The sequence below is a fragment of the Suricata suricatta genome, chromosome 4 (assembly GCF_006229205.1).
Source record: "Suricata suricatta isolate VVHF042 chromosome 4, meerkat_22Aug2017_6uvM2_HiC, whole genome shotgun sequence".
NCBI classification, from domain to species: Eukaryota; Metazoa; Chordata; class Mammalia; order Carnivora; family Herpestidae; genus Suricata; species Suricata suricatta.
This window is the reverse complement of record NC_043703.1, coordinates 151,157,162-151,183,961: the sequence shown is the minus strand read 5'-3', so window position 1 is coordinate 151,183,961 and position 26,800 is coordinate 151,157,162. Positions and strand designations below refer to the sequence as shown.

General features: G+C 40.3%; 1 long non-coding RNA gene across 1 annotated transcript; it reads right to left on the bottom strand.

Moving 5' to 3' along the window:
- Positions 1-18,280: 18,280 nt before the first annotated feature.
- LOC115290307 lies at positions 18,281-19,511 on the bottom strand. Its single transcript, XR_003908048.1, has 2 exons — positions 19,391-19,511; positions 18,281-19,082 (listed from the first exon to the last, which is right to left on the bottom strand). It is a non-coding gene; the product is annotated as an uncharacterized LOC115290307 (long non-coding RNA).
- Between the last annotated feature and the right edge of the window lie 7,289 nt (positions 19,512-26,800).

Below are 26,800 nucleotides of genomic sequence, written 5' to 3'. Positions count from 1 at the left end.
TTCAAACTCACAAAAAAACCAGACACATAAAATGTGTCTTATAATCAGGTGTGCATGACTCATTCTTAACAAATTCTTCCGTGGTATTTGAACATTTTTATAAATGTGTAGATGAGATGCTCCCACCTGCTTCAGTTGAGTTTGAGGGGCAGATGTGGACAAAACTATATTAAGTTCTCTAGAGAACCTTCCTTTAACGAGGCAGATCCTGGCCACGTGGGCACTTACATGTTCTACATAATTATCTGTTCGTGGATCTATTTCTCCACTAGTACAAAAGCTTCTTGAGGACAGAATCTTATATATTTTCAAAGGCTCACATGTATAATATGTTAACTAATGAATTCACACATTATTTACCATAATTGTCATAACATGAAAACTATTCATCTAATCTTTGGGTAGCCAGAATTCTTAAAATGCTAAAGGAGCTAATAATAAAAAATTGATAAATTTGTTTATATTAAAAATAAAACATCTGTTTTAAACACTTTTTAAAAGAGAAAAATGTTAGTGGTGCTGGGGTGGCTCAGTCGGTTAAACATACAACCCTTAATTTTGGCTCAGGTCATGATCTCATGGTTTGTGGGACTGAGCCGCACACTGGGCTCTGCATTGACAGGGTGAAGCCTGCTGGGAATTCTCTCTCTCCCTTTCTCTTGGCCCCTCCCCACCTCGTGCACACTCTCTCTCTCTCAAAATAAATAAATAAGTAAATAAACAAACACTTAAAAAAGTAAAACATTGAAATATAAACTATCGGAATATATTGTAATACATCTAACTGATGTTAGCATAAGCACAAAAATATAGAACTTCTACCAAAAAAGAAATCCCCCAATAAACAAAAGACATGAATAGGTATGTTACAGAAGAGGAGTTATGTGTGACCAATAAATATATGAAAAGACATTTGATTCTATTAGGGATGAGGAAAATGTACATATGGATCACAATAACACTGTAGAACCAAAAACAAAAATCAATGTCAAACATTTGAGAGAATGTGATCAACAGAATCCATTTCATATTGCTGATGGCTACAGCCAATTTGGAAGACAAGTTGTCACCATCTTGAAAGACCTAACATTAACATCCTTTACTATGCAGCCATTCTATTTCTGTGTATGTGAGCATGTATGTGTGTGTACGAGTTACTTTTAAGTATGTGCTGGAGACATATGTAAGAATGTTCATTAACAGCACTATTTATAAGATTGAAAATGGAAACTGTTACAGGCCCTTTACCAGGACAATGGATAAATAAACTATGGAATATTTACACAAGGGTATATTTTACAGCATTAACAAGAATGAACTAGATCTATATGTAATAATATGAGTACATTATAGCAATATATAATTAAAGGAAAAATAATCTCCAAAGATTACGTAACATGTGATACATGTTTTTAAAACTATACAACAAGAATCACACTACAGTAAAAGTGTGGGTTGCAAGTGACATCTGTGAATGTTCCACAAGACGAGCAAACATTTCTAATACATTTTAACCCAATAAATGATCAATGTCTTGCAATACGAGCAATATGTGATGCCAAATGTCACAACTGAGCCACTGGTCCTTGAAATTTGCTTTGATATACAAGTGCTTTGGATTACAAGTGTGTTTCCAGAATGAATTATACTCGCAAACCAAGGTTTTATTGGATATGCTTCTTAAGGGATATATAAGTAAAGGAACAGGGGGCTAGGAGGAGGGGGAGCACCCAGGGGAGATGGCAGTGTGCAGGACCTGGCCATACAGTTTAGGGCTCATAGATCTCACTCAAGCTTGTGAGCTGCATACGACACATCGGACTAGCACGAGCATATGCAAAATAACCAGCTGATGACATTCTGAAGATTATTAATTGTGTAACTACTATCTAGAAATGCCTGGAGCAAGCACAGAGCAATGTCATCAGTGTCCCCGTCTGCATGGACATGTGTCTCAATTAGATGCTGAACACTTATGATATATACATATGGCAAACTTTTGTGGTACTCTGTCACCCCAGGCTTCACCTACAGAATAGTGACAGTGCAATTAGCACTTGAAAAATGCCCCCAATTTAGAAATAGGACTATTAGGATGAAAGTTTCATGAACCGCATGGCCTGATGCTTTCACTGTGATGATTCAGATCTGAGTTTATTAGAATTGAATTTATGAAGTTACCTTTTACTTAGAAGTCAGAGCTGGAAAGCAGATTTCTCTCAGATTAGGAAACAAACACACCAAACCCTGAGATACTAATTTTTCAAAGAGCAGAACTAATCAGTGCTTAGTCATAGCTGATTCTCCCTTCACACTTGAGCCACGTCAGGGGTCTCTGTCTCTCACCTGGCAGGAATAGATGTGTTCTAGAGTTCATGATCACACCCGTCACCAAATTGAAACAGTGTAGTGATACTCAAGAGAATCTTGTTTTTTTATGTTTATTTTATTTTTGAGAGAGAGACACACACACACAGATCACAAATGAGGACGAGGCAGAAAGAGAGGGAGACACAGAATCCAAAGCAGCCTCCAGGCTCTGCACTGTCAGCACAGAGCCTGACACAGGGCTTGAACTCATGAACTTGAGATTATGACCCGAACCGAAGTTGGACATTTAACTGACTGAGCCACCCAGGCGCCCCTGAAGGAACTGCTCTTTGATCATACAAAAATAGCTGTGAAAAATATATTTTATAGTTGTCTAATATCACTCATCTTTTCAAGGAGCAGAACAGAACTACCCAAGGAGAAAAAAATAGGTGTCCATTATAAAGCCCTGAATAGAGAAAAAAATCAACAATCTGATTAAGTAGTTCCTTGAAAAAGAAATCAGCAGTTTGAATAATGTTTCCATTTTTATCATTGTAGAATAAGGTAAGTAGAGATTATCATCAATTTAGAAATATGTATTTTTCAACCAGGAGCCTCATTTTTAGTGGCACCAGTAAGAACTAGGTAAAGGATTTTTAGTGTGTCTCTCCTTCATGCTCAAAGCCCACTTGCATTCATCCATGAAGGTCATCTTCACAGATTCCCTTTACCAGCCACCTGGGAGACTCAGTCCATTAAGCGCTGGACTGTTGATTTTAGACTCAGGTCATAATCTCATGGTTTGTGGGTTCAGGCCCCATCTGGAGCTTGCTCTCTCAGTGCAGATCCCACTTGGGATTCTCTCTCTCTCTCTCTCTCTCTCTCTCTCTCTCTCTCCCTCTCTCTCTCTCTCTCTCTCTCAAAACAAATAAATAAACTTTAAAAATGTCTTTACCACATAAGGAACCTAAAATATATCAGTCCGTGTTCTAAACCTTAATTATGAGCACTATTTGAATGAAGCTATAGAATATTTAATAGAATATGCAAGCACATAAAATAAATACTAAGTGTGTACTCAAAGTCATCAATCAAGGTTGGCGATATTGCTTTTCTGGTTCTTTTGTCACCATGTAAGATCTGAGGAGGTCTCCGGGAAGGTAAGAATGGGACCATGACTCAGGACCAGCAACTGCAGCTCTTGCTTTTGCCTGAGAAGGAATTCACAGACAAGCAGGCAGGTGAAAGCAATAATAAGTTTATTGAAAAGCAAAAGTTGACAGTCAAGAATGGAGTGCTGCCAGGCCCTAAGAGGGAGTCCTCCAGGAGGCTCAGGTCTTGTCTACTTATAGGGAGGGTAAGGTTCAGGGTGCAGGATTCATGGAAGGGGTAGGGATTTTCTCCTTTAATAAGGAGGGGCTTGGGGACCTTGTGCATGCTTACTTCTAGTTACCTGGAGCACGTGTCCTACCATTTTCCTTGAGTGTACTCTGAATATACACAGAATATGCTAAGCTCCTTCTAGCAACCCAGCTGAGGGGTAATTCCAGGTCATTCAAGGCCCTAAGTGTGTGCATGCTTGGATCTCAAAGAAGGAACCTGGCTTACTGCTAAGTCTTTAGTTAGTCCCTGATTTGTTATAGGCTGACCACAGCCTTTCTGTTGGTTCAGTCATGATATTCTGTTTTGAGCTCTGTTCCCTCATCCCTACACTAACCTACCTGTAACATTATCCCAAACCCTCTCGTGTATCCTATACCCAACTTCCAAGTGCACTGCACACTAGCTCTTCTGTTGTACAGCAACTTAGCTGGAATATGAACACCTAACATGCACATGTCCTGTGCAGATAAATGTCTGACTTGCCCCATGCCCAGGCCAGAGACACTTTTCCCCAAGCCTGGGTGAGTAAAACGATGCGACCTGGGCGAACAGCTACTGCCTCCATGGGAAGGAAACAGATATGTTTCTCCTCTGGAGTCTTAGGTTGGAATCAGAAACCATCTCAGAGAGACATGGTGGCTATTTCAAGAATGTCCATGCATGCCTATTTGACTCAAATGTCACTCTAAACTCTGTCTTATTGGCAGTGAACAAGATCCATTTTTTTAATTTTTTTTAACTTATTTATTTTTGAGAGACAGATCATGAGCAGAGGAGGGGCAGAGAGAAAGGGACACACAGAATAGGAAGCAGGCTCCAGGCTCTGAGCCAGTTGTCAGCACAGAGCCTGATGCGGGGCTTGAACCCACAAACTGTGAGATCATGACCTGGGCTGAAGTCAGAGGCTCTATCGACTAAGCCACCCAGGTGCCCCAACAAGATCCATTTTTAACCTGGGGACTGCTTCTATAAATTAACTCCTAAATCAAGTTACCAAGAGAATACTTTTACCCCAGATTATTACCATCTCTGTCCCTCAACATATGAAGATGAGTTCAGGGAGAGAGTGAATTCAACAAATACTTTTTGCATGTTTACTCTGCTAAGCATTCTCCATGAAGCTGAGTAAGAAAAACTACCAGCTATTGATTTCCGACTGTGTGCTGGACTGTTTGTATTCAAATTCTCCAAATTGACTATTTTACATATTAGTTATGAAGTCCCATGTCTTACAGATGAGGAAATTGAGTTATCCAAATTCACAGGACTAGTATATGCTGAAGCCAACATTTGAATCTCTTAGTCTGAAACTCAAATCCTTTCATTATAAGGTGGATAATATTTTTAATTTTTAATATTTATTTATTTTTGAGAAAGAGACTGTGACAGCCAGGGAGGGGCAGAGAGAACGGGGGTGGGTGGGAGACACAGAATTTGAAGCAGGCTCCAGGCTCTGAGCTGTCAGCACAGGGCCTAATACGGAACTCAGATTCCTGGACTGCTGAGATCATGAACTGATCATGACCTGAGCTGAAGAAGTCAGACGCTTAACTGACTGAGCCACCCAGGCGTCCCTAAGGTGGATATTTTAAAGAAACTGGATAGTTTGAGAAGCCACAGTTTCCTTATAACTAGAGAACATTCAGGAATATTTGGAAACTACAAAAGGTCAATCAAGCCCCTCTTCATCCCCATCAGTTTATTGTAACAATGTCACATCACAAGCTGAAATCCCCAGCCAAGACCACCTTAATTATCTGATGGGTTTGTTTTCACCACTTGCCTATTTTCCCCAGTGTATAGATCAGGGCACCTCACTCTGTGGTATGTTACCCTTGTCTGTGTACGGGTCTGGGGGTGGCAGTGGACAGAGACTTCCTATCCTGTCTTCTGGGTTACAAGTGCAGCTGAGTAAATAGCTCACCAAGTGGCCCATAAAGGTGCTTTGTAAATGGCCCACTGTCACAAATATTAGCATTTATAGCATTGGGGAAGGTACTTTCCTTTTTTTAATGTTTTTATTAATTTTTGAGAGAGAGAGAAGAGAGACAGCATGAACAGGGGAGGGTCAGAGAGAGAGGGAGACACAGAATCCAAAGCAGGCTCCAGGCTCTGAGCTAGCTGTCAGCACAGAGCCCGACACGAGACTCAAACCCATGAACCGTGAGATCATGACCTGAGCCAAAGCTGGACGCTTAACCGACTGAGCCACCCAGGCGCCCTGCAAAGGTACTTTTTTAAGATCTAAAATCAAAACTATAATCTTGATCTATCATGTCCAACTTTAAGGAGACAGGCAACTATTGTTCAGCAGCTTATAGCTTTAGGAAATTAGGAACTGGTCTCTTTAGGAAAATAAAAACAAGCCACATGTATCATGTGTGAAATTAAGTGGGCAAAGAAGTTTAAACTATTTCCTTTTCTTCTCCCTTTGAATGCATAGGGCCTTGCAAGGCTCATCTCCAGGTGGTAAAGCCGCATTTGTCAGCAGTAGGCCAGGAAAAGTCATCTCTCAGATGGAAAAAAAAAATTTGATGGTCAGATGTCAGGATGTAATTTGAGACAGAAGAAGCTGAATTTCAGAGGCCAGAATGGCCATTAGGAAGCATCAGCCCAGGGAAGGGCGTTAGAGGGCATTGCTTCCAAGTCGTATATAAATTACCGGAGAATCTTGTAAAATTCAAATCCTGATTTGTGAATTCAGGGTGAAGCTTGACCTTCTCAAGTGACACGAGGCCACTGGTCCTCACACACACACTTTGAATACCAAGTTTATAGGGTATTTGGTTTTGTTAATGGTGTCAACTGATACGTCGTGATAGTAAATGACAATGACTAGGGAAGGGCAGTCATGCCAAATGCAGCTCACCCAGGACAGGCAGCCTGGTGGAGCTAAGCGTGCATGTCCCACCCGCAGGGAGGCCTGGGGCTGGCCCTGGACACTGCTGACCTGCATAGACAATAGATAGGTCTCCTCTGGGCCTGGCTCTACAAAGTCACTCATCCGTTCTATCCTCATATAGATAAAAGGACAAATACATTTTGGAGTCTGGACATTTCTACATTTATGAATTTATTCAGGAACAGTGTCGGGTTGCCACACATCCATTCTGCTATGGTGACCGTGTGCCCTCCTCCCCCAGACTCGTATGCTCAATTCCTGGTCCCCAAGGTGATGGTAGTAGGAGGGGAACTCTAGGCTGGGGATGCTTGGACGGATCCTCCCACATTACCCTCTCAAGTAGGAGGTAAAGTGACTCCTAGAGAAACCCAGGTGGTGTCAAGGTCACCCCGGGAATCTTGCCTGACTCCTTGCTTCACTTCACTGCTCACATCCTAGAGTGGGGCACAGCTTTGAGAACTGAGACCACCCTCCAGGCCAAGTTTAGATGGTTCTGGACAGAAAGCATCTGGTGAAGCTCAAAACCAGTGCTACCAGCAAATAAATCAGGTGAGGCAAACACGTAGTTTTAAATTTTATGGGGCACCTGAGTGGCTCAGTCAGTTGGGCATCCAGTTCTTGATACCGACTCAGGTCATGATACCAGGTTCATGAGATTGAGCCCTGTATCAGGCTCTGGGCTGGTCATAGAGCCTGCTTAAGATTCTCTCTCTCTCTCTCTCTCTCTCTCTCCCTCTGCACCTCTCCCCTGCTCATACTCTCTCAAATAAAATAAAATAAAGTAAAATAAAATAGATTTAAATTTTCTAGTAGCCACAGGAAAAATGTAAAATGAAAACAGGTGAAATTCAACTAATCTAATCATCCTAAAAATTATTGATAAGGTATTTTGTTTTCTCTGAGTCCTTTTTGCACTGAGGTTCACACGTGCAGTACATGGCAATTAGTCCAGCCGCACTTCTAGTATGCAATAGCCACATGAGTTTAACGGCTAATGTTTTGGACAGCACGCTTCTAGACAGTTTGATCCCGACTCTCTACATCACAGTAATGCCTCCTGGGCATTCCCAAGTTATCAGGATCCAGAAACACACGGTCCCTTGCCAGCGTCCATACAACATGTCGGAATCAGAGCCAGGGATGGATCACAAGTCTCTCAAACCTAATCCACTGTTCTTCCCCACACAGCGTGCACCGACTTCTCTCTTCAGGGCCACAGCTCAACCGTCAGCGGGCGCTCGGGAGTCTTCCTTCAGAGCCTTTTCCTGTTGTTCTGTCTCCCATTCTGGCTGCCACCACCAGACTGGGGCCCTGACTGCCTTCCTCCCGGACTTCTGCAATAACATCCCAACTCACATGCTTGCTTCTGGTCTTCCCTTCCAGTTCTTCCCGCAAAACCTGAATCTCCCACAGCTCTGATTAGAACAACTACGCTGCTGAAGATAATGTTCCTTAAATTAAAAATATATATATTTTTTTAAATAAAATTTTTAATTATTTTTATTTTTTAGAGAAGGTCCAGGTTTACAGAAAATTTGAGTAAAAAGTACAAAGAGGAGAAAGTACAAGATTGGGTGGTTCAGTTGGTTAAGTGTCTGACTCTTGGTTTTGGCTCAGCTCATGATCTCACGATTTCGTGGGTTCGAGCCCCACACTGGTCTCTGGCTGGCAGCATGGAGCCTGCTTGGGATTCTCTGTCTCCCTCTCTCTTCGCCCCTCCCCCACTCACATTGTCTCTGTTTCTCTCAAAATAAATAAACTTAAAAAATTAAAACAACAACAAAAAAAGAAAGTACACAGAGTTCCCATATACCTTCTCTTTCGAGACCCAGAACATCTTGCATTGGTGTGGTACTTTTTGTTACAATTATGAACCAATACTGATACATTATTATTAACTAAAGTTTACATTAGGGCTCACTCTGTGTTGCCTACTGCTGCTGGTTTTGGTAAATGCATACTGTCAGTGTCCACCTTTCAGGGTCACAGACGGTCATTGTACTGCCCTAAAAGTCCCCTGTGCTCCACCTGTTAAATTCATTCTTCTCTGCCCCACCCAAAACCCTTGGCAACCTCTGATCTTTTCATTTCCGGTAGAGTTTCCTCTTTTCCAGAATGTCACAGAGTTTTAATTTCCAAACAGTTGTGGATTTTCCCTGATATCTTGCCATTATTAGTTTTTAATTCTACTGTGCAATCACTTACTCTTGCTTATTATTCCCTGACCTGCCATTTCTAAGGAACATTGTGATTTCTCACTTGTGACTTTATACCTTTTTCCACATGTCCAGTCAACAAACTCCTGTGCATTCTTCAATGTCCAATTCAGGTGTGATATCCTCTCTAACATCTTCCCAAACTCTGCCAGAGGAAGTTTGTAGCTTTTCTTTTTGTGCCTGAAAAACCCGTCCCATGCACTCATCTAAGAGTTCTTGCCACACTGTACTGCAATTATGAGGCAACATATGTCTCCCCTACTGGACTCTGAGGTCCTCAAGTTCAGCTCTGCAGTTCTGTGTGGGTTTGTCTCCATACAGACTGGCATGCAGCAGTTTCTGCAAGAGAAAGAAAGGAAGGAAGGAAGGAAGGGAGGGAGGGAGGGAAGAAGGAAGGAAAAAAGGAAGGAAGGAAGGAAGGAAGGAAGGAAGGAAGGAAGGAAGGAAAAGAAAGAAAGAAAGAAAGAAAGAAAGAAAGAAAGAAAGAAAGAAAGAAAGAAAGAAAGAAAGAAAGGAAGGAAGGAAGGAAGGAAGGAAGGAAGGAAGGAAGGAAGGAAGGAAGGAAGGAAGAAAGAGGAAGGAAGGAAGAAAGGGAGAGAAAGAAGGAAAAAAGAAAGGGAGGGAGGGAAGAAGGAAGGAAGTTAGGAGGGGAGGAAAGAAGAGGTAGAGGGAGGGAGGGAATCAGTGACAGAGCCACTTAATTTTGAGTCATCTTCGGCTCATCCCTTCAGTTTCCAGCTATGAAAGCAAAAGGATGAGAATATTAAGAAAGAAAGAGAAGGAATGTGTAAATAAGTTTCTTTGTGTGAAAGATTCAGGGACATGAAGCAGGCCCTCCCAGGTACAGCAAGATGCCTGCTTTGTGTCCAGGTTTACTCTGAGCCTGTAGGAGCTGGGCTGGCGGTTACCTACGCAGACGGTTCCCAGGCCTGCCTGCGTGTGAGTGCAGCAGACACAAAACAGAGCCACGCAGGTGTCCCCACCCCAGCTGTCGGAAACCTCTGGGCTGGACATGGGAAATAATGTCTGCACCAGGCTTGGGCATGAGTGTGCACAGCAGTATGTGTGTGGGGGGGGGGGGGGGAGGGGGGGGGGGGGGGGGAGGGAGGAGACGAATGAGTATCATCTGTAGTCTCCAAGAAGGAAGAATGAGCAGTTTCGTTATTTCCATCTCTGCTACATTCAAATCCTACACTTTCTTAGTGATTTGATCTAAAACCTTTCACCTACCCAAACTCAAGCTGTACCTATCCGTCACTAATATTGTCATAGAAATTGGCACTTCCATAGCATTCCACAGAAGAAAGGGAGGCTGCCCCTGTAGAATTACACTCCTTTTAGGAAATTAACTTTATAGAAAGAGATCAGATTACCTGGCTTCACTGGGAAATTTTAGACACCAGCCAGCACACAGGGCAGGTGTATAACTGACTTCCCAGATCACCTAGTCTACCCCATGTGTGTGCGCTTCCTTATCTCCTAAAAACTACTGAAACAAATACTTTCTGTGATTCAGTATCACGTGCACCTATTCTAAGTGCAGAGCCAGGGAAAATTCTTCCGAGCAATCTGAGATCCATCTCTAAAACGCACACCCAGCACCTCCCAGGACGACGCCCACAGAAATGAATGGTTTGGCTGGGGAGGGTTAGACCTTTGCATGCCTCTCTCTGCAGCCCCCTACCCTCCTAAAGTACCTGACCTTTAGCGATCTAAAGAGAAACAAAAAACAGGCTTTGTTTATTCCCACGTCTCTTGACAATATGTAAGGCACTCAGGCAGCCTCCCCGCAGAAAGGTCTGCCTCCATGGTTTGGCTCCTCGAAGGAAGTGATGGATTCCGTCCAGGGCACATCTGGGAAAGTTTTCAACCCTTTAATTCAAGGCTTCCTGGAGAACGCAGGTATCCTCTGCCGTTCAAAAGCTCGTGATACGCCACTTCATTTTTACAAGAAGAGCTACATTAGTGCTGTTTTTCGTAACTGAGCGAAATCTGAAGAGGATTTTTGTTTTTATGAAAAAAAGGTGAAAAGTGAAAATCACATGCGGCATTCGTTCTGCAGCAAGGCAGTGCAGAGGCGCCCCGAGCAGAACACCGGAGTGGCCCCGCCAAGCTCCTTCCCAGGAACCACAAGCAGCATCCGAGCATCAAGCCGCCCTCCCTTCAAACAGCATCTGTGAGCATCTGTGCTTTCTCTGGATTTATTTTGTGCGTTCCATACCAATATGTGTCCCAAGGTATCGAAAAAACCTAAGAGGGGTTATTTTGGGTGTCTGGAAACTTGCATTTTTTTCATGTAAATGAATAAGGATTGCTTCTTTGCTTCACACAATTACTTATGAAAGTTTTCATAGGCACGTGCTGCTTTTGGATAGTGGGGGAAAGCTGTAACTAGATCTGCTCTCTCATGAGGACCTGATAGTTTGCCCTGAGTCCTAATGGATGGCAGTAGGTGAAGTACACACCGCAGTCTGACCTTAGTCGTTGTGGCCCCTCTCTAAGGAGCTGGTGAGAACCCATAACTAGTATGTCTGGGCTTCCAGGTGTGTGCAAATCCTCTTGTGTGCCATCCACTCTGGAGCTCCACGGAACCAGCCCAGAGCTGTCTGCTCCTTGCTCTGAGCTTGGCTTTTACAAACTGAGAACACGTCTGTTGATTCCACAGGGTATAGTTTTCCTGCAACATGCTCTGAAAAGCAACAACTATGTTTCTGAGGGGGCACCCGGAGACCGCATCTGTTGTCTGGTCCTGTCCCAGAAAGAATGAAAGCTAAGTTTGGAAGCAGCCCTAACCCCACCAGCTGGGAGCTGCCTTACACACTGAGCGGTGGTCACCAGTTTTCATTGAATCAGTTCACTTCAGGCTCTGAGACACGAGGCAGGTGAGCCTTTCTGAACTTGACCCTAACAGATTGACTACCTGTTCTTCAAGATCCTAACCATGAACTTGCAGGCATCTATTGAATTACCTATTCCCAAAGAGAAACTTTTATTTCTCTCTGCTGATACTTTTATTTCTTGACTGTTTTACCAAGAAAACTGATTTGTCATCTACATCTAAAAATGCATTTAAATCCTATTACATGCCATGAGTTTCCGTGCTGGGGCAGAGATGACCAGTAAAGATGCAATAAAGGGTCTTTGACAGAGCAGCTCTTTATCAAATTTTTGTTTCATTTACTTATTGGTTTGTTCATCACACATCTCCTGTGTTCTTTCTTTGCATCAGATACCATGCCAGGCACTGGGGACACAGAGAGGAACAGATTTCCACCCCTAGGGAGTTCATAGCCCAGGGGGGTGACAGACAGCTAAGCAAGGAAGCCATTACTTTGCTGTCTGAGCTATACTGATATCCGAGGGGCTATCGTGGGAGGAGTGGTCTGGGTCCCGGTGGGAGTGGGAAAGCGGAAAAGCAGGCATCATCATCAGCTACAACTAAGCTTCAATCATAGGCCCATCCCTGCCCCTCCCTCACTAGCTGTGACATGTTAGGAAAATTACTTAACCTCTCTGAGCTTTAGCTTTATTATCTGTGAAATCAAAATAATTACAATGGGCTTTTTCAGAAGATGAAATGAGATCATATTTATGAAGCACTCAGCACAGTGGCTGGCATCTGGCGAGCATTCAATAAATGTGACCCATCTCTTAATTTTATCAGTGTTATTTTCTGTGGGTCAGCTTCTGACACGCTAGCAGGGGAGATATGGGGCGGCAGACTGCAGCCTCCTCTCCAGGTTACACAGAAGACCTATGTTCTGTTTACTAGGAGCTGTCAGACTGCCTCAGTTTGCTGTAAAACCCACATCTTTTCCAGTTGCTGGCTGGGAAATTCTACCCCGAGTTATCAGTTTATGAGGTGTAGGGCAGTGGCAAGATCAGGAATGGTCCCACCACCCTCTCTGGTTCCCTGCCTGGGCAATGCCCCATCCCACAATCCCCTTTTCATTATGCACTCAGAGTTTAAAGCAGAGAGGACATGCCTCTTGTCACTGGCATGACCGTGTCTGTCTCCTGGACAAGGGCCAGTTGTAAATGGTTCCTACTTTTCTCCCATTAATACTGTGTCTGCATATGCCTAAGCCTTTGTTTAAATACTAAGAAGGAGTGTGTCCAGACAGTAAGTGCACAGAAATGTAGACACATGGCCAAGGAAAAGAGTGTGGCTGATATAAAATACAGCAGTGAATAAATATTCAGAATCTGAAAAATTGGGAAGATTCATTCAAATTTTTGCGCTCACAGATTTATGCAATATAATCCGGTTGGGAGGGAGGTACGTGATGTCCAGACACAGAACTAGTGTGAGTTCATAATAGGATGTGTCTGTAAGTTCCCTCAACATGCGTATTTGCCGTCAGCCCTTCTCTTCTCCCGTTAATCTTAGCAAGGCCGGAGAAAATGAGATGGGTTCCCTCAGGCATCCATGGCGGCCACATGGGGTGCTGGCTATCACTGGTAGGAGTCATCCCACAAACACAACCTCCACCATCCAGACATCCTGAACCAAAGTACCAGGGCCGCAAGGACAACAGTGTCCACTCATCCGTTCACTTAGCCAGCATTCATGGCATCCCCATTGCATTCCCCACTGCCTGCCATTTCAGGAGAAATTTTAAAAAAGAATAAAACCAACCGTTGTTTCCAGGGAGTTCACAGTCTAAAGCAGGATGCATAGCCCTCTACACCAGATACAAAGGAAGGAAGAAGGCAGGAGCAAAGATGAGTCAGGGTTATTAAAAGAGGCCAAAGTTTGTTACATAATCTAAAATAAATGCACCATGGTTCAGTTTTTAAAGAGCAGACAGAGTATTTATTACAGAACTTTGCCAATTAGAAACAAATGGCAATTTGAATGAAAGGTTGAAGGTTTAGGTGTGATATTTTGCCTACAATAAGCGAGTGTTTGGTTTTTTTTATGCTAGCTTCTGCATATGTAGCAAGCATTAAACACACAGTCCTATCCATTAATGTATGTGTTTAGATTTGGAGATGCATTGAATTACAAGCTCACAACAACTTCCAAATTATTCAAATATTGGGGTGTCAGTAAAACCCACTGTTGTAAAAATCAAACCTCAAAATATTTCTGCTTTCCTCAGATTAGAGGCACAACATATCTGGAGCACAGTATAGCTAAAGAATGACAAGGAAATTATGCAAGGAAAATACAGATACCTAACACACACACATGCACACGCGCACACACACGGGCTGTATATTCGGTTTAAATGTAAAGAATACTAAAATCCTCAAGTATATCACCAGTTTATTCACACATCAGATCTGATCTTGGAAAGTGAAGGACCCTCCCGTCAGCAGCCAGAATCAGTGGGGAAAGGTTTCAAACAATTCAGAAGCAACGTATTTACTCAAAGTATATACTACCTCATTCTTCTTCATTTGGTTAAATCCTGAGGCTTCTGCTAGCAGACATTTCATGCCACATCTTGAGAAAAAGAAGGGGGAATAGGGACTTGAATGGTAACAAAATGATACATCTGTCCTAAAGGGAATATAATTCTGACAGACTTTTTCCTAGTTGGTTGGGATTTTTGAGGTTTGACATGGATGGAGCAGATGAAAGACAAATGCACATGGTCTTATAATCTAATTCGCCATGCTGCCTTCTGTGTAATAAAAGTGGTTTTCAAAGGAATATTAAGCAGAAGTGTGAAGTGTGCTCACTGTTCTAGAAATCAACCTTGTAAACTTGAAAAATGATATATTGAAAATAGCTGGTAAAAATCAATGGAGGAGACAGAACAAAATATTTTGATAAATTTTGACTTATTCTGATAAATTTAAAGCAGCACTAACTTTTAAAAATACCAAAAACAGGGGTGTCTGGGCAGCTTAGTTAGTTACACATTGGACTTTGGCTCCTGATCTCACAGTTCATGGGTTCAAGCCCAGTGTTGGGATCTGTGCTAACAGCTCAGAGCCTAGAACCTGCTTCGGAATCTGTCTCCCTCTCTCTGCCCCTCCCCTGCTCACACTCTGTCTCTCTCTCTCAAAATTGAATAAATTTTTTTTTAAAATAAAAATTTAAAAATACCAACAATAAAAATGAGTATTTAGGAGAGTTTAAATGCAAAGTAGATTAAATTATGAAATACCCGTAACAAGAAAGATGTTCAGAAAGAAGATAAGGATATTGATTAACCTTGGACTATATGTTAACCGAAGTATGAATGGTAAAAGTTTTTAGAGTTATCACCAAAAGAATAGCAGTAAAATGTACAATTTTTCAACCCTCTAGAGGAAGAAATGGAAAAAAAGAAAATAATCTATCCAATAAAAGCAGGAAAGAAGGAAAAAGAGATAGAAAATGGCAAGTTGAAAACGCAGTCTTGCTGTGTTTAAACATTTAGAATTGAATTACAATGAGACCAATATATATCTACAAATACCAGCCATTATAGCTGTTACCATAGTCATGGCTATATAATTATTTCTATTGAAAAATGTCTCAGAGAAAACTGTGAAGTCTTATACACTTATATATTTTTAAGAAAGTAAATATTTGAGGCACCTAGGTGGTTTAGTTAGTTAAGCCTCTGACTTGGGCTCAGATCATAGTCTCCTGGCTCATGAGTTTGAGCCCTGCATCGGGCTTTTGGCTATCTTCCTCCTCCCCTCCCCTACTCACTCTCTCTCTCTTTCAAAAATAAATAAACATTTAAAAAATTTTAAAGAAGAAAATAAATATTGAAAACTAATTATATAGGTTTTAAGCTTTAAAAGAAAGCAGTAAATTCAGAAATAATGTTGAAAACCAAAGGTGGAGGTAAGAGGAAAATTTATAAAATAAAACAGAAAATTATAGAGATGGTTGATAACTGAAAGGCAATTGAAAGGTCAAAAAGAGGGACAGAGAAAGTGAATGAAAGAACTTCTGATAAGGTAACTCAGGGGAAAAACAAAGAAAACACATAGATACAAATAATATGAAGAGTATAAAATTTGCCCTAACTATACATAAAATTTAAATAACATTATATAAAAGTATATTCAGAATAATTTTGCATCAGTTGGAACATATAGTAACATGATAATTGACTCAAAATATATTAAATCCTAGATTCATTTATAACCATTAAACAAATGGCACAAGCGTTCAAAACCATACAACCCTTCAGACCAAGATACCGCATCAAAAGGTTTTATCAAACCTTCAAAAAACAGCTAATTCCTATTTTTACTCAAAATATATAAAAATTAAAAAAAAAAGAAGGGGAGCCTAGGTGGCTCAGTCAGTTAAGCATCCAGCTTCAGCTCAGGTCATGATCTCAGTCTGTGAGTTCGAGCCCCACATCAGGCTCTGTGCTGTCAGCTCAGAGCCTGGAGCCTCCTTCAGATTCTGTGTCTCCCTCTCTCTCTGCCCCTCCCCCACTCATGCTCTATCTCTCTCTGTCTCAAAAATGAATAAACATTAAAAATTTTTTAATAAAAGAATAAAAAACAAAGATATATATATATCTTATTTCATCTGGCTAGTACAAACTTAATTTGAAAGCAGGATAATTTAGAAAGTTTTAGGCAATCTCACTTATGAATATAGATGTGACTTTCCTAAAAAATATTAACATATCAAAAACAGCAGTATATAGTTTTTAAAATGCATTGTAACAAGGTAGAATTTATAACAATTGCAGGTGTTTTTCATACACAAAAAAACATAATAATGAAATGTATCACATTAACACAGTAAGAAGTTTAATAGTAGTATTAACATATATCTATTAAAATATAACAATATATGATTTTTTTAAACAACAATAACAGAAAGCACTTTCCTAAAATCAGAAAGGAACCAACTTAACTTGATAAAAAAAAAAATAAGTCAAACAAAAGCCATACTAAAGCACATACCCTAAATATTGGTAAAATGTTAGAAGTAGTCTCATTCAAATCAGAAACAAGACAAACCAACTCGCTATCACAATCTTTAGCTCACTTTATACTGGAGGACCTAGTCAGTGAAATACATTAAGAAAAACAAATACATTTAAGGATTAATAGAGAAAAATATTCGATGATGTCATAGATGTCTATCTAGAAAATATAAGAAGACTGATAGACAAACTATAAAAACTAACAGGAGTCAGCAATAAGTGGGTAAACTTCCACTTGTACTTTCACACCCTTCTCCGTCCTTCCCCACTCTCTCTATGGCCTGTGACACTGACCTCTGGGAGCTTCAGATGGATCTGGCCACTGGTGAGAGAGAGCAAAGGCAAAAGCAGGAGATCTACCAGAGGAAACAAGGCCAGGCTATTATCCCCCCAACAGCTGATCCCCTCCACAAATGCCTTAGCATTTGTCAGGCAGACCTCCTATGGAGACTTTCCTGATCACACCTCTGTAATTAGTAGTCTCTTTTAGCAAACTCTTCTCAAATTAACCTAACCAGAGTGTTCCATCTGTTTCTTACTAAGATACTGATTTATACAAGCAAGTGTGTTGAAGACAGGATCAGCAAATATCAATTAATATTTTTTCCATCAACTGACAGGAACCAATCAAGATATGATTATTAAAAATCCTAGGGGTGCTTGGGTGGCTCAGTGGGTTAGGGATCTGACTCTTGATTTTCAGATCAGGTCATGATCTCACAGTCATGGGATGGAGTCCCATGTTGGTCTCCACGCTGAGTGTGGAGCCTCCCTGGGATCCTGTCTCTGTCTCTATCTCTCTCTCTTCCAAAAGTAAATAAACAAATAAATATTTAAAGATCGTAGAAATTAGTTCTGGCAAAAAAAAAATGGGTAAAATATTTACACAGAAATAATTTAAAATTCACTGAAGGACCCAAAAGACAATCAGGATAAACATATGAATACACAATGTTCACTTTTGGAAGACCCAATCTTATAAAAATTACCAAATCTTCCCCAAATTAAACTTTGAATTAAAGAGGTTAATATCAAAATTCCAAAAAATATTTTTATGAGATGGAATCTTTCATACCAATTCTAAAACACAGAGGGGAATATGAAAACCTAAGAAGAGTCAGTCATGTTTAGGGGAGAAGGGAGGAAGAAGAGGCAAGTCAAGAGAAGGAGGAGGAAGAAAAATTTCTCCTACCAGAAATCAAGATGTACTTTAGAACTAGAGAAATAATCAAAGTGATACATTTACATAAAAGGGAATTAACAAATGAAGAGAAGAGAAAGCCCAGAAGCAAACTTGCACATTAATGATGACTTGCATTATAGCAAAAATCACATTATAAATCACTAGGGAAAGAGAGTCTCTTTTATGAAAGTAGTAGTATAATAGGCTATACATAAAGGGCCAATACAATGACCTTGCTTAAATAGCATCAAAAAATAAACCCAAATACAAAAAACAAAAACATAAAGCTGCTAACAAAGTACAAGACTATCTTCATCATCGATGCATAGAAAGGCATAGAAAGACCTTTTCCAACAATACACCAAAAGCAAAACTCATAAACTGAAAGATCATCTCATCCTATCTTTATGTTAACTATTCGTGACTAGCTCCTTTGTGACTTGCTTTGGGTGACACCGATGAGATTTTATTCCAGGTCTGTCTAAAACTCCATTTGCTTTGGGGAAATGATCACTGTTTTCCCTTTTCCTTGTATCTGTAGGAACTTGTCAGTCACTTAGTGTTGAAAGTTCATGGATCAGTTGTTTGACTATTTAATGATCACCTGGAGTAGGTAGAGAGGTGTTCCAGTAAGAGTGCCCCAGAAAGGTTGAAGGCAGAGAGGAAGAGTAGGACTCCGTGTCTCACTCAGGACTGATGCACGCCAAACCTGAATTTTCCTGCCACATCAGAGAAAGGGCACAGGCCCCCAGAACCACCATCCTTCCAGCCCTGGATTCTTTCTTTAATTAGGATGTCAAGAGGTCCCCTGGCAGAGAACTTGGTTAAAGGTACATAATAGCGTCCTTCCTAATACATAATGGACTTATCATCTCTGAATTGATTCAAAACTCTTTTGGGTCCATTGCTACATCATCAAGTTTTCAAAATGTATTCCGCATCACGGAAGGTGGTACCACTGTTTGCCATAAAGTCCTCTTTGACCTTCAAGTGTCGAGGCTTTCAAGCTATGGGGTGTGGAAACTAGGTTGAATGCAGAGCATCAAGCCTCCTGATTTCTGATCCCTTCTTCCCGCTCGCAGGCCTGGTCTCTAAGTTCTAGCATGTTCTATGCCTAGGAATGCCCCTGTCGTTCTCTTGTATCTTCCTGACTGAGGTGGACCATCGCAGCTGGAGTTACACACCTGTTTATAAGGGTAAAGGTAAAACATGAGTCTCACTCTGTGAGGCTGGAACTGGTCCCGTAGTTACTTTAGCTGGAAAAACCTCATAAAGGAGGGGAGATTTGGTGGGGACCTTGAACAGCACCAGGATCAAAGCCCATGTTTCAGGCTTTCTTGCAGGTGTGTTTGACTCCTTTGTTCCTACAACCAGGAACTGTGAAACGTGGCTACCAGTCTGTTTTCATCTTTTGTTTAGCTGTGTCTAATAATGTCAAAACAGTCTGTCAGTTCAACACAAAGATATTAGCTGGTTCATTGGAGATACTCACTTACTGTTTGACACTGCAGAGCCAGAGAACCTGGGAGCGGGGTGCCCTCTTGCCTCCCTGGCCTCCCTCCAGCCTCCTGGAGTATATTCGCTATTGTATGTTCCTTGACTGCGAGGTGTGAGAGAGGTGGCTCAGTGTGAGACCTGGTGAGTGAGCAGAGGGGCTTTTCTGCTCATGGTTGTTTGATCTGCATTATTACTCACAATGAGCCCTACTACAGCTGAGGGATGTACAAGGCTTTATGAAATTCAATGTGCTCAAATATATCTGTTGTTGGTCTATGGTTGGATAAGTATTATAGTAATTACTAGATCATTTGCAATAATAGGAATTTGCCCATTATCTTCACCTTTATCTTCAAAGCATTAGACAAACACTGGCTTGATCCCTTAAACACCCCTCACTTGGCCTATCCACATCGGTCAATTGCTACACACAGTAATCTTAGAATATAGCAAGGGAAATACCCCCTTCCTGTAGCTATGCTCAGTAATAACAATCTGCTGAGGCTTGTGGCTGCCCTTTATCTGCAGTCACCTTCCTTCCGGCATTTGGTTGACTGAACAGCCCTTATACCACTGCTGGGTGGTGAGAGATCCCAAAGGGTGCACTACACGGAACTTAAATCATCTTCCAACACATGTTTTGCAAGTAAAAGTAGCTTTCTGAGTGTGTAAGGTTTCATTTGGAACCCTGAATGATAGAGATTAGGGAGAGAGTGACCACACAGACATAGAATAAGCACACAGCTGCAGGAATAAAAGGTCTCAGAGCGTGGTGGTGGTCCAGCCGGAGCATGGAGAGAATCTAACGTCATTTTCAGCCTGCAGTGCTTTGCTATGGCTAGAGATACCAAAAGTATTCAGCTTTTTTTAGTTTACTTATATTTTGAGAGAGAAAGAGACAGCAAGCAGAGAAGGGACAGAGAAAGAGGGAGAGAGAGAATCCCATGCAGGCTCCGCACTGTCCATGCAGAACCTCGATATGGAGCTTGAACTCATGAACCATGAGATCATGACCTGAACTGAAATCAAGAGTCAGATGCTTAACTGACTGAGCCACCCAGGTGCCCCATTTTTTTTAGCTTATTTTTTAAAGTAATGAAAAGGAGGAAAAATATCTACCTTCTAACCCAACTGAAGAATGGATCAAGAAGATGTGGTTTATGTATACAAGGGGAATACTACATGGCAATGAGAAAGAATGAAATTCGGCCATTTGTAGCAAAGTGGATGGACCTGGAGGAAGTAATGCTAAATGAAATAAGTCAGGCAGAGAAGGACAGATACCATATGTTGTCACCCATAGGTCTAGCAGGAGAAACCTAATAGGGGACCATGGGAAGGGGAAAGGGGCGGGGGAAAGAGCTGGGGAGAGGGAGTGAGGCAAATCATGAGAGACTTTTGAATGCTGAGAACAAACTGAGGGCTGAGGAGGGAGGTGGGGGAGAGGGGGTGATTGTCGTGGAGGGGGGCACTTGTGGGGAAGAGCACTAGGTGTTATATGAAAACCAACTTGGTAATAAACTATCTAAATAAAAAAATAACTCTAATTTAAAAATCTTGATTTATTTCAGTCAGCAATTTGCTTGGTGGTTTTGACTTTACAGATTTTTAAAACAAATTCTTTTAATGTTTATTTATTTTTGAGAGAGAGAGAAATTGGGGGAGGGACAGTGTGGGAGGGGGCGGAAGATTCAGAGCCGGCTGTGTGCTGGCAGCAGAGAGCCCATTGCGGGGCTCAAACTCATGAATCACAAGATCATGACCTGAGTCGAAGTTGGATGCTCAGCTTAACTGACTGAGCCACCCAGGCACCCCATCTTTACAGACCTTTAAGTAGTAAATTAGTTTAATCAGACAGCTCTAATCACACAGCTCTGCAATATTATGAGGAATGGATGTCTGATCAGGTGATAGTTTCCAGAAAACAAGTGTTACTTTTTTTTCCTTTACATACACATATCACATTAAATAGTTTTTTTCTTAAGCTGAGTGACATTTTTCAACTGACAATTGTATTATATTTGTACAACGTACAATTAAATGTTTGCCTATTTCAAATAGAAAATCAATACTTTCCCTTTATATCTCTTCTTTTTAAGGAAGCCACATTGCCTCCAAAGGGAAATACTATTGCTAGAGCTTTGGTTGTTAAGGTAAATGCAAAGGTCACTGGCTGCCTGTGGCATTGCTCACCGTGATGTGCTTCACGCGGGCTGTGACAGCTTGCTGAAAGAAAGGTTTTTAGGCAGACATGAATTTGGGGGTGGTGAAATCTGTTAAACATCTTCTCTACCTTATCAGGAAACATGAGGTGATTCTCCCCAGTGTCTGCCTTTGCCTCCATGTCCATTCCTCCAAGACGCTCAACGTTGAGACCTACCCATCAGCTCCGGTTCTGAGCACATAGAGACATGAAGAGTCCCAGGGCTTACAGTTGGGAGACCTGAGTACCTCCTCAGGCTCTGGGATAAGCCCACTCTAAGGTGTTAGGCCAGAGAGTTCACCCTCCTGAGCTTCAGATCTCCACGGATAGAAAGAGAAGATTTTGGTAAAGATGACATTAAGTTGATGTCTGGCACCATCTGCCAGCTTTAAACTCATAGCGATGATAAATTACATATGAAAAGAGAAATCTAAAAGGAGAGAATTGGGCTCAAAAGCCTAACAAACATCACCATGGACTGAAATAGAACTTAAATGCAAGCACTGAGCAGAGCTGAAGCCGCAAGCCTTGTGGGTCACGATCCAAACCAAAGCAGTGGTGGCCAGGAACCCATGGAGCAAATGGACTAAGAGTCTCTGCACAAACTGGGAGATGAAAGCTGTGGCCTGTGTCCAGAGGCAAGTGCTGTGGGGGGCACTCCCACGCATGACACAAGCCGAAAGAAGCTGTGGTTGATTCTTCCTAGAGCTAATGCTCATAGGACAGGGACACAAATACCAGAAATGGAACTAAACCACCTGCTGGCTCAGTGACAGGGTTTGTCATATCCACAAAAGTGCCACAGGGAAGGAACGCCTAAATGGATTTGAAGATGTGGAGCTTATCTGTGATCTTAGTAGCGCTATGAGGTGGTACCTACTAACTTCATAGAATAAGAAGGACACCTGTAGAGGGAAAATGAGCTTTCAAATCAATTTGAGACTAACATTTTAAAGGCATACCTGTATCTTATGTTAAGAAAGACAGCCAAATACTAACAGATTGAAAAGTTGTTCTCTTTACATAAAATTAATTTTATAGACTAGCTTGAGAAAAATTACAAAATAAATTTGGGTAAGGACATCAAAGAAATAAAAGAATAATTTCTACCAAAACAAGCAGGGAAATATGAAACAGAAACTGGCAGAAATTGAGTAAGAACAAGAGGTGAAAAACCGAATCACTTAAATGAGAAAGACTGAATACTATCCAGACTCAACATAGCAAGTGAGGAATTAGAGAATGGCACAAAGGAATTTAAGTAGGATATAAGTTAAGGGATATAAAAGTTAGAATTAGAAAAAAATAGTCAAATGTGTATTTCAAATAAAGAGAATCAGAAGAGTAAAAAAAACAGAAAGACAAAATTTTATAGAATTGGAGGAACAGATGAGTTTGCAGGCTGACATTTCACCTCAACAGGTGATACCTGGTCACAGGCAGGTATCATAAAATCAAAAATAAAGAGAAAAATTATAAAAAACAACTGAAGAAAAAGAACAGGTTACCACAATATTTCAGTGGTGGGACCTAAAGCAAACCTAACAACAGAGTCATAAAAGAAAGAAAATGATAAGCTAAAGGATTCAGGGGCACCTGGGTGGCTCAGTCAGTTAAGCATCTGACTCTCCACTGGGCTCAGGTCATAATCTCAGTTTGTGAGATCCAGCCCCACGTCAGGCTCTGTACTGCCAATGTGGAGTCTGCTTAGGGCATCCTCTCTCTCTATATATATATACCTCCCTTCTTTCTCTCTCTTTCTTTCTCTCTCTCTCTCAAATAAATAAATAAGCAAGCATTAAAGAAAAAAAAGATTCAAAGTGCGGTAAGAAGATAGCCAAATCTAAAATTTTTTTTAATTTATATTCTTTATTTTAGTAAGAGAGTTTACCAGATAATTTTATTTTTATATAAAATACTGTTTTTCTTATTTATTTATTATTTATTTTTAATAGTTTATTGTCAAATTGGTTTACATATAATACCCAGTGCTTCTCCCCACAAATGCCCCCCCCCATGACCATCACCCTCTTCCTCCCTCCCCCTCCCCCTTCAGTCCATGGTTTGTTTTCAGTATTCAGTATTCTCCCTTGATCTGTGTCCCTCACTCTCCCAAACCTAAAATTTTACATACAGAAGTATATTTTGGAGTGGGAACACAATAAACACATTCAACTCTACACCAAATACAAAATTGTTTAACAGTTATAGACCCTCATGAGAATTTTTGAAGTATTACTTCAGCAAAGATTTAAGAAGAAAAAAAAAAGTATACTCAATTTCAAGTATAGAATACAAAAGACAACTATTAAATTGCACATACACACACACACACACACACACACACACTCAGCAAAAACTGATGAAATTTTGTTATCAGAAAGGCAAAGCAATGAAGATTATCAGTGAAATCAAAATCTTGTTTGTTGAAAAAAATCAAAAATATTTTAAACTCTCTAGCCAGATCAAATAAGAAAAAGAGACAAATTGCCAATTTCAGCATGAAAGAGAGACATGGCTGATGAGCTTATAGATTAAAATGATAAAAGTTAATTACATATTAACTTTATATAAATAAATTTCACACATTACATAAAATAGGCAAATTCCTTGAAAAAATATCTACTATTGAAGTCAGCAAAGAAAAAAAATAGCTAACTGAAATAGACCCATATTTACTAAATAAATTAAATTATAGTTAAGAAACCTTCCTCACAACCAACACACACACATGCAAATACTCCAAACCAAGCTGGCTTCACTAATGAATTCTACCAAACGTTTAAGGGGGAAATGCCAGTTCTACACAAACAGTTCAAGAAAATAGAAAATAAGAGAACATTTCTCAATTTATTTTATGACCTTGAAGTAATTATTTTCATTTACTGAAGAAATGATGAAAAATAAACATATGAAAATTGCTCAGTATTCACATGTCATTAGAGCAAATAAAGGCTCCAAAAAACTACACAACAGCAAGAAGTGTTATAAAGCGTTTTTTTTTCTTACAATACCAAGTACTGGTAAGATTTTATAGTAACTAGAACTTTAATTCATTGCTAGTGGTAACGTAAAGTTGTAAAACTACTTTAGAAAACAATTTTAGTTTCTTACAAAGTTGACTGTCACACATACCATATGACTCAGTCATCTCAGTCCTAGATATTTACACAAGAGAAATTACAACTCATGTTTACATAAAACTCTGTATGGATGTTTATAAAGACTTTATTCAAAATGGCCAAGGGGCTCCTGGGTGATTCAGTTAAGCATGCAACTCTTGATTTCAGCTCAGGTCATGGTCTCACATTGTGAGATGGACTCCCATGTGGGGCTCTGTGTTGAATACACAAAGCCTACTTGGAATTCTCTCTCTTCCTCTCTCTCTCTCTCTCTGTTCCTCCCCCACCTCTCAAAATAAATAAACATTTTTTTTTTAACAGCCAAGAATGGGAACATCTCAAATGTTCTTCATCTGGTATAAATAAACAAAGTGTGGCACACCCATGCAGTGGAATACTATTCTGCCAGAAAAATAAATGGACAAACTGATAAGTGCAATCATGTGCATTAACTTCAAACATTATGCTTAAAAAAAGAAAACCATATATTGTATGATTCTATGAAAATTACTATATGAAAAAAGAGGAATCCATTTAAAGGATTTAACAACAGACTAAAGTAGCAAAAGGATTAGTGAAGTTGAAGACAGGTCAACTGATACTATAGGAAGAAGGAAGAAGAGGAAAAGAAGAAGGAAGAGAAAAAGAAATAATAAAAGAAATTGAGCAGAGCATCCAAATCTAGAGAAAAAATCAAATAGTCTGACATCTTTGAAATTGGAGGCCCCCCCAAAAAAGAGGAAATAAGAAAAGTAAATGTTTGAAGTTATTTTGGCTGAGAGTTTTTCAAATGAATAAAAGGAATTAATCCACAGATACAACGAGCTCAGCTAACTCCAAGCAAAATAAAAAATAAAAGAAATCCCCTAGGAATATCATACTATATTAAAAAATACCCATGGGACACATAATATGGAATATTACTCAGGGATAAAAAAAAATGGAATCTTGCCATTTGCAGCAACAAGGATGGGACTAGAGGGTTATTATGCTAAGTGAAATAAGACAGCTAGAGAAAGACAAAGATCATATGATTTCACTCATATGGGGAATTTAAGAAACACAACAGATTAGCATAGGGGAAAGGAAGGAAAAATAAGATAAAAACAAAGAGGGAGGCAGACTATAAGAGGCCCTTAAATACAGAGAACAAACTGAGGGTTCCTGCAGGGGAGGTGGGTAGGAGGATAGACCAAACTGATGATGGGCATTAAGGAGGCACTTGTTAGGAGGAGCACTGGTGTCATATGTAAGTGATGAATCACTGGGTTCTACTCATGAAACCAGTACTACACTGTATGTTAACCCTCTTGAATTTAAATTTAAAAATAGTGAAAAATATACCCATGGTAGGGGTGGAAAACACAATACAAAAAGTAGAACAGTAAAAAGAATAACAACACAACAGAAACCACGGAAGTCAGAGGACAAAATAACAGTATCTTGAAAGTGCTGAAATTGTTAAAAAATTCTTTTAGTCGATATATATATACAACAAAACTGTCCTTCAAAAATGAAGATAGGATGTTTGCTGCCAGTGTAATTTAGTAGTTCCTACTAGTCTGGTCCCTCATACAAATAAAACTATAAATTCTGGGCAACACGTACAACCACAACTAAAACAACCAACTAAAATTACTGGAGCAGAACAAAAGTAGCAATATTCTGGAGACAGATGAGTACTTGCAAAAAGTAATGACACTGTGTGCATCCCTGTTATCACAGCTTTTAGTCAGAGGGTAAACCCTATGAATGTCTCACATCTCTCTGGCCAGAAGAACCAGAAAAACTAGAAGAAGAAGCATGAACCACCAGATTGATGAGAAATGAAGGGAGATTTCCAAAAAGAAAAAGAGTAAAGAGAAGTTGTTACAAATTTTGTGTTTATGCTATGCCCAAGTCTCTGGCCAATCCCTAAGTCATGCACATGTCCACATGTGAGCTAAAGAGGGAAGAAACTGAGATTTAAACATCTTCCCCCAGAGATAAGAGTTTGAAGTTTCCTTCAAACCAAATTAATTCTCTGCCAAAATAAAAAACCTCAAGACTCTTTGGGAAAATATTTAGAACTTCATCATCT